Source organism: Solanum dulcamara, chromosome 9 (genome assembly GCF_947179165.1).
Source record: "Solanum dulcamara chromosome 9, daSolDulc1.2, whole genome shotgun sequence".
In the NCBI taxonomy this organism is placed as follows: domain Eukaryota; kingdom Viridiplantae; phylum Streptophyta; class Magnoliopsida; order Solanales; family Solanaceae; genus Solanum; species Solanum dulcamara.
The window spans coordinates 43,777,055-43,791,140 of NC_077245.1; positions in this window are offsets into that span (position 1 = coordinate 43,777,055).

A 14,086-nucleotide genomic window follows, 5' to 3' on the forward strand; every position below is an offset into this window, starting at 1 on the left:
ACTAATGGTGCAAAGCTATATCAAATTTTGAAAGAAATTAATGATCTCTCACAAGGTACTCTAGATTGTATCAGTTATTATACCAAAATGAACAAACTCTGGAAAGAGCTAAGCAACCTTAATACAACAACTTAATGTAGTATACACAAGGAAGAGAAAGACGAAGACTCATTCAATTCTTAATAGGGCTTTGAATAAAGTGTATACTACAAGAAGAGGGAATATTCTAATGATGAATCCATTACCTTCATTAGTTCAATGAGAGACGGTTGATAATCAGTTAGGAATTAGTTTGATATTCTTAAATGCTAATACTTCTACAATTGAAGGATACAGTAAAAATAGTGGTAATACCTTCAAGTCTAATTATTCTATCTCTGAAGGTAGTGAAAATTATAGTAATGATTTTAGAATCAATTATTCTCCACAGAATGGTCAATCTTCATACAATAATATAAGTATAGAGTTGAGTGTGCATTTTGCAAGAAGCAGGGCATAGATAATCTCAATTCCTAATGAAATGTTGTGAGAGCACTTTCTCATGACTAATAATATAATAAAGATGCTTCCCACAAATTACCTCCAAAAAAATATCCCCTTGAACTTCTGCATAAAAAACAGACTCTCTCATATGAGAGTTTTTGGTTGCTTATATTGGCCCACTATTTTCAAACACCTTAAACACAAGTTTGAGCCGAGAACTACACTCCATATTTTTGTTGGATTTCCTTTTTTGAGATCAAGGGGTACACAATTTTAAGTTTGGCCACTAAGAAAATACATATTTTCAAAGATGCTATTTTTCATTAGAGAATTGTACCCTTCAAACTTTCTTTTTAATTCGGATTGTGAAAGAGAACACATAGGCTATATGTTAGATTAATACAAAATGATCAAAATGATATCACTATTTAAATATCATTCATAACATGCCCTCTAATATGATCCTTCTGATTGTTATGGGTACGCTAATGGTGAAAAGAATGTGTCTAGAAAATTTCTGTGTAGTAAATTAAATTTTTTTAACTAGGTCAGTCTCAGACGGAATCTAGTAAGGTGAGGTATGGCATAATCCGAGATAAAATTGGAGTTAATGTCTAAGCGTGGATTGTATTTTCTAATAGCTAAGACGTTAAGAGTCCGTAAGACTTTTCATAATTGAAATCGGGTAAGTAGAACTCCCGATATCGAACTTGGTGTGAAAGAGTTATTTTAGAACATCAAGATTCGAGGGTGTGTTGCAAAATGGGGGCTTGAGGGAAAAATTTTGAATTTCTGTCTCCGTGCAAGCTGCCATAACAGATGGAATCCCGCTATGGCGGGACTGCTATAGCGCGACAGATGTGAATTTAATACAGAAAAGTCTCAAAATCGCTCTTTATTCTGCAACTTCGTTCTTGGGAAAAGAAAAGAAAACCTAGGTCTATTTTCTTCAGTTTCTCACCAATTTCTTTAGTAAATGTAAGTTAATTATCTCCTAACTTGGAATTTGATCCTTAAGCCTTAAAATCTATGATGGTAACCTTAGTGGAGCATTTTAACTTGAATTAATGGTGGAAAAAAGACCTAATTTGGGTGAATGATCATGAAATTGGTCTGGGCTTTGGGATTAAGTTATAATTTGGGTATATTTGGGCATTGTCATTGATTGTCGCACTTGCATTATTGTTTTAGACCGATAATAAGCTAAAGTTTTTCAAGGGAGTCAAAGTTCGTGATTAGACTTCTGCAACAACTGCTTGCAGATAGACTAAATTTTCTTAACTGACTAGTTATACATCTGTTCTCATTGCATAAGATATTATGAATTGGCGGGATATATCATGCCTAAGTCTTCGGGCATAGAGTTTGGATGATTAATCGTGTTGTTATTACTGTTAGGGAAAGAATGTGATGTGTGGGTTATGAGTATTCTATGACTAACGATAATTGTCTAGTTCTTAATTGTTAATCTTGATAATTCTTTTTGAAATGATTGATAGTTCTTGTAAGGTTTATGTGTAAGGAAATTGATGGTTTATGATAAGATCCTGAGACTTGTGATAATTGGGGGAACAAATGAACAAAAAGAGTACTTAATTCATAGGATTAGGAAGGAAAATCCTCGAAAAGAATGGGCACTCATAAGGGGGTCCAATACTGGGATATTTGTGTGTATGTTCATGTTGACAGTTCCATATGAAATACTTGTGTAATGAATATTCAGGGAATAAAGGACGAAGATGAAATGATTTCATGTTGACAATCTCATGCAATGAACCGATTGATTGATTTGTGGCTTCAAGTGTGGTTGTTGCATTGTGGTGTTGTGTGTTGATTATTGGATTGAGTACCATGCTGGAATATTTGTATTGGGTACCACGTCGATATATTTGGATCGTATTCCATATTGGTAGATTTGGATCTGGTATCACATCAGTATATTTGAATTGGATATCACACTGACATATTTTGTTGGGTACCATGCCGGTACACTAATAATTGAAATAGGTATCATGTCAATATACTAACTGTTTGTGTGTGTGTTCCATGAAAGAACCAAATTGGTTGTTGTTTTTCCGTTTATGTTATATGTGTTTGTCAATTAATTCGTTAGTATTGTATGCATGATATATGATTAGAGAAAAGGAAAGAACATGATTTGAAATGATAAATGTTGTCACTCACATGCAATCAATGTGTTTACTTGGGTGTACAAGTGTGATTGCTATTCATGGTATTGTGATACATGGTATCATCGATTGGCTCGGGTACCATGCCTGGTACAGATTATCGTTTATTTGAATCGAATACTATGCCAGGTACGGATTTGATTGTGTATTGGTTCCAATAACGAATTCAGAATTTTTATTTAGAGGGGTCAAAATATATATGAAGTAAAGGTGCAAAAATTATAAGATGACTAAAGAGAGGGGGGCGATGAAGGTCAAGACTAATCTTAACCCACTAAATTTTATCTCACCTTGTCATGTTCCGTTTAACATTGTTCACTACTTTTGTTCTTACATCAAGCCCTTTCTAAAATTTATTGTGCTCATTTTCCTTTCACTTTGCAATATTCTATTTTCTTTCGAATTAATGTCCTTTCAATCATACATTATCTTTGAAATAATAACTTTCTTCAAAAATAATTTTAGAATCTTGATTAAGCACAAATAGAACTCTAATATTAACAAATTGATTAGTCAAGCATAAATTGTTAATATACAAAAATACTTTGATACAAAAGTACTTTTCATAATAATAAATTTTAGAAAGTTAGTCAATCACGCTATTAGTTTGTTATTTTAATTTGTAAACATATTTAGTAGTACCATATTCTTATTCCATATTATATCCTTCGTAAAATAATATAAAATTTTCCACATAATTTATGTAAATATTTGTTATGATTTTTTTTTAAAGAAACAATCAAATGTTATGTTAATTAATTATTATTAATTCTTATAAAATTCTAATCCAATTTCCTATTAAGTTTTTGGAGATATGTGTATTATAAGTATAACTGAAAGTTGTCCGTGAGGATATTGGAGAAAACCGTAAAAGATGAAAAGCCACTCACCACAGAGAGACGATCTCGCGATCGTAGATATACTTTTGAACCCCCTAGACCGTTGATCTAAGCTTCTCAGCTGTTCTAAGGGGAATCATTTTATTTTATATATATCCATAAATATCAAATTTAACCTTATAAATATAGTATAATAATTTTAATGAGGGGGCTCGGGTGAACCCCTCTTTCCCACCTAGATCCTCCCTTGATTGGTTCCTTGGATGGATCGGGTAGTTTGTGATCATGTTGGACGTGCTTAATATGTTTATTAAGTCAATACTTGAGACTGAGAGTCTATTTTCGTATTTGACTTATTGTGATATGTGTTAGCCATGTTGATCTATAAGTAGCTGGATTATTGTGTTTAAAAGTTGGGATGGTTCTTGTGTGGATCAGGGTTGCATATTAAATATTGTAGACTATGTTTTATGGATCCTTGAGTGGTCTAGGTTACTTGAAAGGTGAATCAGACTCAAGAATGGGTGAGCATGATGATTTGTCTCATGTGATGATTAAGCCAGGTTGATAATGGAGAAACCTTAGTGTGTATAAAGTGTTAGGTTTGGAAAGCCTTAGTATGTATAAAGTGTTACGCTTGGAAAGACTTAGTGTGTATAAGGATTTGGCTTGGGTAGCCTTAATGTTTATAAAGTGTTAGTATTGGGAGGCCTTAGTGTACTATAAGGGTTAGGCTTAGGGAACCTTAGTGCGTATAAGGTGTTAGGCTTAGGAAGTCGTAGTGTGTATAACGGTTAGGCTTGGAAAAACTTAGTGTATATAAAGTGTTACGCTTAGGAAGCCTTAGTGTGTATAAAGTATTAGGCTTGGGAAGCCTTAGTTTACTATAAGGGTTAGGCTTGAGAAACCTTAGTGTGTATCAAAGGTTATGCTTGGGATGCCTTACCGTGCATAAAGTGTCAGGCTTGGGAAGCCTTAGTGTACTATAAGGGGCAGGTTTGGTAGAGCCTTAGCATGGTGAGAGAGTGAAATGATAAATGGTAGAGTTGGCAATTGATGAAGGTGAGAAGTTGGGATCAAAGTGTACTAGTTATGGATAGTATATCCAGGATAATAGGGACATGGTGACCATGTTTGGAGTTTATAATTATCATATTGCATGTTTTCTTTCTAACTATTTACATGATGTTATGTGGTGGATTCGGATAGATTGATGATGCCTATCAGTACGAGTATTATTTATATTGGTACGACTCTTAAGTCTTGTTGCAGGATCAATGATGTTTCTTAGGTGAAGACGATGATGATCTTCGACAGCTTCTACTCCTCTTTTCCTTATTATGGGTGCTATTTCTTATTTATTTAAATCTCCTATTACTTTAGATGCTCTTGTACCTATTTAGACTAGTTACTTGGGAGGGAGGTATTTCTTGGTATTTTCAAAAGGTTTTCAGGTTATTTTCATAACTGTTTTAAATTATTAAAGAGATTTCTTATGTTTTTTAAGTTATGTATTGACCTGTTTTTAAAAAGGATGGAAAGGTTCTCTTATTTAGGTGTTAGAGTAAGTGCTTGCACGGTCCGATGGATTGAGTTGTGATAATTTGATATTAGAGCCTAGGTTACCGATCTTCCCATTCAAGAGAAAATGTCAAAAAAAGTCCTGAGGATTGGTGTGTTGACATCCACATCTAATCTTCATGAAGCTATGAAGCATTGTAGAAAGTCGTTTCATTTCTTTCTCTCTTTTCTTACGGTCTCTGGCTTGTGTTATGGATTGAGTCCAATTGGTATCTCTAAATTTCAAGTGTTATCTCAAACGAAGTAAAATGGATGTCATTGTTATGGCTAAAGGAATACAAGCAAGAAAAATTAGAACCGGAAAGATCCAATTGGTATCTCACCTTAGAGGCTTATACGTGCTAATAGTCATCCATGAGACAAAATAATTTACATTAACGATTGCGATTAGATTTGATGATTAATCTTGATATTGTGTTTATGTGCATAGTATTATCTGTGTAAGACCCCGAAAATATGAAAGGTACTAAACCAAGGAATAAAAGATGAATTTTCATAAAGTGCAAAAAATTTGCACCAGGAGTTGACCAAGGAAGCCTTCACGGACCGTGGTAAGAACCACAGACCGAGGTGTGCAACAGTGGTAAAGATTCAAAGGCTCAGACTGCAATGGATGAACCACAATAGAGGACCACAGACCGTGGTGAGCATTAAGGGCCATGAAGCCCTTCGGGGTGAGACATCCCCAAAGCCCTCATGAATTTTCCGAAGGCAGTGTCCACAGACGACCACTACGGACCATGGAGATTTTTATGGACCATGGTGGCCACTTTTACAGGCCTCCCACAGGACCTGCCCCATGGCCGCATTTCACGGGGTGTGATGCATTTCACTGACCGTGAAGGTATCCATGAAGAAACTTCAGAGACTACCCTGCAAGTCCTTTTTTCAAATTTCTCTAAGTCCCTTATCATGGGACCCCACCACAGACTGTGACAGATCCTCATGAAGTCTCTTTCGGCCAAATTTTTTAAGGGGCATTCTAGTCTTTTCTTACATTTTAAATCAAAATGATGTCGTTTTGAGGACCGAATCACTCTATCTAAAGTACCTAAACCCTTCCAATGCCTCATTCAATACACCAAGACTCAATATACTAAATTCTCCTTCTGTCTAACACTCCCCAGAGCTTCAAGACAAAGTTAGGGTTTCCAAGTTCAAGGCATTCAAGTCTCCTTTCTCCCTCAAGTGTTATTAGGGATTTTATTTCCCCCAAGGTATGTGTATTTTCATCCATGGGTCCTTCCACCCATGGAGACCAAATGTTTTCTATAAGTAGCTTCTCAATTTTAGATGATGAAATCTTATGAGCTTTTATATGATGACTTTAAATGCATAGATTATGATATATCTGAAGTTTCCTTACATATGGTGATGTATATTGACTCTTGATTTCGTGAAATTATGATGTTATTAAAGTGCCTATATGAAGGCTCAAAAAGAGTTTTAAGACATATATGGTGGGTTGTTTTAAGAATGTGTATTTTATGCATTTTCATCACTTTCATGCATGCAAGAAGTCTTTAAAGGCATTGAAAGGTTTTTATAAAATGAACCCACCTAGTTTCCTATGATAAAGAAAGTTGAAATGAAGTTTGACTCCGAATGAATGTTACGAAGTAAATGCTTATGAAGGAGAGTCTTCATGAAATGATTGATTGATGAAAAGGCTTCTTAGACAAAGTAAAGTTTCAATGTGAAAGAAAAATTCTCACATTGAATCAAATGAAATGTTCAAGATTATGATATGACATGTATGACATTCCTATATGCCATCAATGCTTTTGAGCATTTTCTCCAAAAAGTAGGTTCGATTAGCATGATACCCAAAATACCATCACTGATTATAGACCTAATTTTCTTATAAATCAAGGTTCATTAGTAGCATGGTAAATAGGGTATGACAACCATGATTATATTATAAACCAAAGGTTTTAACGAGCTATTTCACCGATTGATGTTTTAATGTTAAAGTTATATAATGCTTATGTTATATTAATGTTTAAATGTTATTTCGTGGGACTTGACCTAGCACCAAATGTAGCATGTAGATAGAGGCTCGACCGAAGGGGTCCTTAAGTAAGGTCTCATATTGCATTAACTATATGCCACCATAGGGGGCTCTTGTTAGCTATTTTAGGCTAGTGGATCCACGATTAACCATTAAAGTTAAAGTTAAAGAATGTTTAAAGTTGATCGGATCTCTACCTGACAAGTAGTCTCCCCGTGCCAACGTAGGAGGATATGTTAGATTTCATGTAATAACTCGCATGGTCTTAAATATCGGTTATGGTCTCTTCAGCACAAAATAAATGTTTAAGTTTTCACATGATGATTTCTTATACATGCATTCACTTATGCATATTCCTTATACATATGTCTCTCTTATGTTCTTTATTTCATAGCATAATCACATACTTAGTACATTCAAAGTACTAACGTATACTTTTGCCTACATGATATCACCATGTAGGGACTGACGTCGCTTTACACTCTCCTCCCCGTATCTAAGTTGATCGTTGAAGGCTACCACTTTGGTGAGTGACCATGTTCCAGGAATGTCACTCCTATCTTATCTAGGTTATGTTATGTTTAGACATTTAAATTAAGTTTGGTATTTTTACTTAATCTTGAGGGTGAGCTAGAGACATGTCTTAGCCTCTGCCAAGTCTTGATGTAGAAGGTATTATTGGATATTATAAAGGATATTATGTTGTCTTTGACTCTTATTAATATGAATTCTCTTAGTCCCTATATCCCTTATGTTTCTGCTTGTTTTATTTATCAATACCAATGAAATGCTTAATGAATTCTAAGAGGCTTGTTTGAGGTACTTTCGGGTTCCTCATTCACCATGTCACATCTAGTCCCTAGGCTTTGATCGTGAAAAACTTAGTATTAGAGAACAAGGTTTTGAAATGGTCCTCGGAGTCCAATATACCACATCAAAGAGGGTCTTGTATATGATTGTGAAGTGCGTCACAACTATGAATATGAGACTATGGGATGGTTAGGAAAGTCGTCACTTTCTTCAATTCATTTCATGTCCTATAGAGTGTCCTAAGTTTTCCTCTAACTAACGATTAATTTTATGTTCTCTAGATAATGCCTCATTGAAGAGCATCTCCAAGAGTAAGGGTTGATGATGTGGACCAAGCTCCTCCGGTTATGGATATCCCATATCATTAGAAAGGGGTAACTCATGCCGAGTTCTGCAACATCATCTCATTATTGGCTCAAGTTTTAGCCCAAAAAGGGCATCAAGGTGTCCCTCCTCCTCAAGTGTAAAATCTGGCCTCTCGGATTCAGGATTTTCAAAGGATGAATCCGCTCATGTTCGATGGTTCTAAACTTGATGAGGATCCTATGGAGTTTATCGATGAGGTGTACCAAATTGTGGCCATCATATGTATGCCACCAAATGAGAAGGCTAAGCTAGTGGCATATCAACTCAAAGGTATAGTTCGAGTGTGGTATCAGTAATGGATTATGGAGAGGGATGATGGGATGATACTGATAGAATGGGAAGAGTTCAAAGGTGCTTTCCTAGACCGTTTCTTCTCGTTAGAGCTTAGGCAAGCCAAAATCCAAGAGTTCATCAACCTTCGTAAAGGGAGTATGAGTGTGAGAGAATATGCCCTCAAGTTCACAAAATTGTCCAAGTATAATTCCTTTATGGTCTCCGACCCCCGAGTAAGAATGAGTAAGTATATTTTCGATATCTCAAGCTTAGTGTCCAAGGAGTGCAAAATATCTATATTGGTCAAGGAGATAGACATCTCCCAGTTAATGACTTATGTCAAACAAATCGAAGACAAGAAGTTGAGGGAGATGTCTACAGGGTTCAAGAAAGCTAGAGTAGATTGTGGAGGGTCCAACCCTCAAAGGTTCAGTTATGGTAGCAATAGCAAAGGTCAAGGTGGGCAACGATTTATGGGATAAGGTTCTACTAATACTCCTCCTCTCAAGTTCAACAAGGATAAGGGTCCTAACCAAATGGTCCCAAGAGATAATATTGGTGCCTAAGTTTTTCCCCCATGTAAGAAGTGTGGGAGGATCCACAAGGGGGAGTGCTTGGCCATCTCAAATGTGGTAAACCGGGTCACCATTCTAAGGATTGTAGAGGTGGTGGTGGTAATAGACCTTAAGGCCAAGTTTTTCATGATAACAAGCTCAATGAGGTGGTCAACGCACCAACCATTTCTATGTATTGCATAGGAGGAAAGAGGTTGAGGAAGCACCAAACATTGTTACCGGTATGTTAAGGATCTTTACTTTTGATGTATATGCATTGTTGTACCCGGGTTCAAAATTGTCATTTGTTACTCCATTCTTAGCTAATAGGTTTGATTTATTTCCCAAAATATTAGTAGAGCCTTATTTGGTGTCTACCCCCGTTGGTGAGTCGGTTGTGGCTAGAAAGGTCTATAGGGGTTGTCCTGTGTCCATCTTGCATAAAGTCACTCCTTGTGATCTTATAGAGCTTGACATGGTAGATTTCGATGTTATCCTTGGAATGAATTGGTTACATGCATCTTATGGTTCCATAGATTGTAGGACTCATCGAGTCAAGTTTTCATTCCTAAATGTGTTCGTTCTTAAATGGGAGGGTCATGATTAAGTGGTGAAGGGAAGATTTATTTATTGTCTCAAGGATCAAATTTTGAATCCTAAGGGTTGTATTTACCACATAGTGAGAGATAAGATGTCGACTTCGAAAGTTTTCCTCTTGAGTCGGTCCCCGTAGTCAATGAGTTTTCTGATGACCTTTCCGATATTCCTCCTGAAAGAGAAGTTGATTTTGGTATTGATCTCCTCCATGATACCCAACCTATCTCTATCCCTCTTTACCAAATGGCCACGACGAAATTGAAAGAGTTGAAGGAACAATTAAAGGACTTGCTAGAAAAGGGGTTCATAAGGCCAAGTATTTCACCATGGGATGCTCTTGTGCTATTTGTAAGAAAGAAGGATGGGTCTCTTTGAATGTGTATAGACTACCAATAATTGAATAAGGTAACTATTAAGAACAAGAATCCACTTCCTAGGATAGACGACTTGTTTGATCAATTGCAAGGGGCAAGTCACTTCTCCAAGATCGACCTTCATTCCGGCTATCACCAACTAAGGGTGAGGGAGTGTGACATTCCCAAGATGGCATTTCGAACAAGGTATGGTCACTTCAAATTTGTGGTAATGAGTTTTGGGTTGACGAATGTGCCAACGGTGTTCATGGGCCTAATGAATAGGGTGTTCAAACCCTACCTTGATACTTTCATTTTGGTGTTCATTCATGATGTTTTAATCTACTCTCGGAGTGAGGAAGAACATAAGGATCATTTGAGGATTGTGCTCTAAACTTTGAGGGATAGGCAATTGTTTACAAAATTTAGCAAGCGTGAGTTTTGTTTGAAGGAGGTGGCCGTTTTTGGTCACATAGTGTTCGACAAGGGGATTAAGATTGATCCTAAGATAATGGAGTTGGTCAAGAATTAGCCAAGACCATTGTCTCCTTTCGGATGTCAGGAGCTTCTTAGGTCTAGCCGATTACTATAGAAGATTTATCGAAGGGTTTTCTTTCCTTTTATCTCCTATGAAAAAGTTGACTCAAAAGAAGGAGAAATTCATATGGACGAATGAGTGTGAAAGGAGTTTCCAAACTTTTGAAGATCAACTTACCTCCTCTCCTATTTTGACCCTACTAGAGGGAATATAAGGGTTTGTGTTTTATTGTGATGCTTCAAAGATTGGTTTGGATTGTGTCTTAATGCAAAATGGTAAGGTCATAGCCTATGCTTCTAGGTAATTGAAAGTGCATGAGTGTAACTAGCCTACCCATGATCTTGAGTTGGCGGCCGTTGTTTTTGTTTTGAAAATTTGGTGGAACTACCTCTATAGGGTACACGTAGATGTGTATACCTATCATAAAAGCCTTCAATATGTGTTCACCTAAAAGGACCTTAATCTATGACAAAGGAGGTAGCTAGAGCTCCTCAAGGACTATGATATGAGTATGCACTATTATCCGAGTAAAGCTAATGTGGTTGCCAATGCACTTAGTAGAGTCTCTATGGGGAGTGTGACCCATGTTGATGTAGGAAAGAGGGAGTTGGTGAAAGATGTTCACCGGTTGGCGATACTAGGGGTAAAGTTGTGCGGTACTGATGATGGTGGTTTGGTTGTCCAAAATGGGTACGAATCCTCCTTGGTGGTGGATGTCAAGTAGAAATAAGACCTTGACCCGACACTTGTCGAGTTAAAGAAGTTGGTGAAGGAAAAGAAGGTAGAGGTCTTTTTACGAGGGGGAGATGGGGTGTTATATTAACAAGGTCGGTTATGTATTCTGGACGTGGATGGCCTAAGGAGTCTGATCTTGATACATGCATATAATTCTTCATACTCCATTCACCCGGTTCGACGAAAATGTATCGAGACTTGAAAGAGTTATATTGGTAGGGTGGCATAAAGAAGGAGCAAGGTTTGTGTCCGAATGTTCGAATTGCCAACAAGTGAAGGCCAAACATCAAAGGCCCGGTGGCCTATCCCAAGAAATCGAGATCCCTACTTGGAAGTGGGAAGAAGTGAATATGGATTTTCTAGTGGGTTTTCCTCACACTCAACAGCGTCATAATTCAATTTGGGTAATTGTTGATAGAATGACTAAGTCGGTTGATTTCCTACCGATTGTATATTCAAGAAATGGTACTCAATTTTCAATCATTTTGGATCATGGTACTCAATTTTCTTCTCACTTTTGGAGATCATTTAAAAAGGGCCTTAGTACTAAAGTAAAGTTATACACCGCATTCCATCCTTAAACCGATGGGAAAGCCGAAAGGATAATTCAAACCCTAGAGGATATGTTAAAGGCTTGTGTGTTGGAGTTCAAAGGGAGTTGGGATGATTTCCTTCCACTCATCGAGTTTGCCTACAATAATAGTTACCACTCAAGTATTGAGATGGTGCAGTTTGAGGCTTTTTATAAGAGAATATGTAGATCCCCAGTTGGGTGGTTTGAAGTGGGTGAGATGACCTTGTTAGGTCCCGATTTGGTACTTGATGCTTTAGAGAAGGTGAAAATCATTAGATAAAGGTTGATTACGGCTCAAAGTAGTCAAAAGTCCTATTCCGACACTAGAAGAAGGGATTTTGAGTTCAATGTGGATGATTGGGTGTATTTAAAGGTTTCAGCCATGAAGGGTGTGGTTCGATTTGGTAAGAAAGGGAAATTGAGCCCTAGGTATGTAGGGCCTTATAGGATCCTAATGCGGGTTGGAAAAGTTGAGTATGAGTTGGAGTTGCCATTGAAAATTACCATGGTTCACCAAGTGTTCCATGCATTTATGTTGAAAAAATGTGTGAGGGACCCTAACTCCATTGTGCCTTTGGAGGTGGTGAATTTTGAGGAGAATTTGACCTATGAAGAAGTCTCGATTGAAATTTTGGATAGGCAAGTCAAAAGGTTGAGGAACAAAGAAGTTGCCTCCGTTAAAGTCCTTTGGAGGAATCAACAAGTCAAAAGTGCTAAATGGGAAGCGAAAGAGGATATGATGAAACATTATCCTCATCTCTTTTATTCTACTCAAGCCTAAGGTAATAAGTCATTCATGTTCAAATGTTTAAGAATCTTATGTTTCAGTTTTGCCCAAGTCATCATGTGCATGCATATTCATGAAGTTGAATTTTAAAGTTATGTTTTAAGTTCAAGTTTAAAGGTCTCATGTTTAATGCATCTTAAGTGTCATTGTATATATGTTGTGTTGCTAGTCCTCATGCCATGTCCTTTTCCATATCAATAATTCTCATTTGAGGATGAATGTTCCCAAGGGGGAGATATTGTAAGACCTCGAAAATATAAAAGGTCCTAAACCATGGAACAAAGGATGAATTTTCAGAAAGTGCTGAAAACTGCCACTCGAAGTTGACCATAGAAGCCTTCACAGATCGTCGAAGCACCACAGATTATGGTGTGAAACCGTGGTAGAGATTCAGAGGTCAGACTACAAGGGATGAACCACGATGGAGGACCACGGACTGTGGTGAGCACCACGACTGTGAAACCTTATGTGGTGAGACCTCCATAAAGCCCTTCGAATTTTTCCCAAGGCCTGTCCACGGATGACCATCACGGACCGTGGTGTGATCCGTGGTGTCCACTTCTATAGGCCTCCCGCAAGACTTGTACCACGACCGCATTTCATGGGCCTTGATGCAATGGACTGTCAAGGTGTCCATAAAGAAACTTCAAAGACTACCCTGCAAGTCCTTTTTCCGAATTTCTCTAAGTTCCTTATCACGGGACCCTACCACAAACCATGGTGACCACCACAGACCGTAATAGGTCTCCGTGAAGTCTCTTTTAGCCAGATTTTTAATCGGCATTTTTGTCTTTTCTTACATTTTAAATCAAAATGGTGTCGTTTTGAGGACTGAATCCCTCTATCTAAAATTCCTAAACTCTTCCAAGGCCTCATTAAATACACTTAGACTTAATATACTAAATTGCCCCTCTCTCTAACACTCCCAAGAGCTTGAAGACAAAGTTAGGATTTCCAAGTTTAAGGCATTCAAATCTCCTTTCTCCTTCAAGTGTTTTTAGGGATTTCATTTTCCCCAAGGTATGTGGGTTTTCATCCCTGGTCTTTCCACCCATGGAGCCAAAATGTTTTCTCAAACTAGCTTTTAAATTTTTGATGATGAAATCTTATGGGATTTTACCTTATAACTTTAAATGCATAAATTATGATATATTTGAAGTTTTCTTACATATATTGATGTATATTGACTCTTGATTTTATGAAATTATGATGTTATTAAGTGCCTATATGAAGGCTCAAAAAGAGTTTTAAGACATATATGGTGGGTTATTTTAAAAATCTATATTTTATGCCTTTTCATCACTCCCATGCATGCACAAAGTCTTTAAAGGCATTGAAAGGTTTTTATAAAATGAACCCACCTAGTTTCCTATGATAAAGTAAAGTTGAAATAAAG